Here is a 1247-nt window from a genome sequence, read left to right on the forward strand (position 1 = left end):
ACCTTAAAAAAACATCAGTGTAGGATATACCGGGCAAATGTATACCGGGCAATGGCACTTAACCAGACCTAGTATGACTAGACCTTTGATAAATGTCCGAAATATATACTAGGTCTAGTGCCACTTTTTGCTATAGCTTAAATATTTAAAAAAAATTAAACAAAGCGTTTGAATCAATTTTAAACTGATACCGAAATTATTGCTTTAAAATTAAAAAAAATAATAAAAACTGCACCAGATAAGAGTAATTGAAGTAGTTGCTTTATACAGCGCATGTGCAGGAAAAAAAATTTTTTAAAAATTATCCAGGTGCATCTAAAAGTGGATGAATATCCCAAGACACCCTGTGGCAGTGTGTGACACAAATTGCCCACTTGACTTTTAGCATTATACATAATGACCGGGCAATGTAATAATTGCAACATAATTTATCATTTTGTCATATCCTTTTGGGCACTTTTTAAATTGCCTGGGCATTATAAACAATGCCCAATTATTTACATTGCCCGTGACATATATATATATTATATTGTGTTGTTGTTCATTTTTGTGGATTGCTTATTGTTTCAGAATAATTTATAAAAATAACTTACCAAATAATTAGCAATCCTTTTAACCCTACATCATTTAAAAGAAAATCAATTTGTTTTGGCTTTCTAAAAAGCTAAGAAATCCTTATGAGTTTAAATATGTGTTATGAATTTAAAATTTTAATACTTTTACAATAGAATACATCATAAATTATTATACGTTATCAACAAATCGCAAAATCTTATCAGAAAAGAAATGTACTCTAGTCATAAAAAAACTGAAATTAGCATATTTGAATAATGTCATAAGAAAATCATGATTATTTACAATTACAAACCCCGGCAGAAAAACTAAAATCGTATAAAAAACAAAATTTAACCTTCAAACACAAAGGCAACTGTTTTATAACTCTAGCTTATAATATTTGATACAGCTGATAAGTTCTCTTTACAGGTATTTTTTTAAGCACAAACAAAAAATAGTTGCGCATGATTATTAAAAATAATATAGTGCAGATTTCCAGAAAATTGTTTTTAGGTAATATAATGCAAACTTATTTTCATATATTGATGTTACAAGTCCTTTTCCATTATGTTGCTAACATATGTTCTTTGTCACTATATTCCTATTTAGAAGTTATTTCCCATTATATTGCTATTATAAGTTTTTCCACTAATCGCTATTATAAGTTCTTTTCCACTATATTGCTATTCTAA

At 27.8% G+C, this 1247-nt stretch overlaps 1 protein-coding gene across 1 annotated transcript in view; it reads right to left on the reverse strand.

Moving 5' to 3' along the window:
• Nucleotides 1–694, reverse strand: part of LOC122270221 (arylsulfatase B) — a 30492-nt gene extending 29798 nt beyond the window's left edge. The window contains exon 1 of the mRNA XM_043046818.2: nt 594–694. The gene's annotated coding sequence lies outside the window, so the exon portion shown is untranslated. The remainder of the gene's footprint in view (nt 1–593) is intronic.
• Nucleotides 695–1247: the final 553 nt, after the last annotated feature.

This window comes from Parasteatoda tepidariorum, chromosome 5 (genome assembly GCF_043381705.1).
Source record: "Parasteatoda tepidariorum isolate YZ-2023 chromosome 5, CAS_Ptep_4.0, whole genome shotgun sequence".
NCBI classification, from domain to species: domain Eukaryota; kingdom Metazoa; phylum Arthropoda; class Arachnida; order Araneae; family Theridiidae; genus Parasteatoda; species Parasteatoda tepidariorum.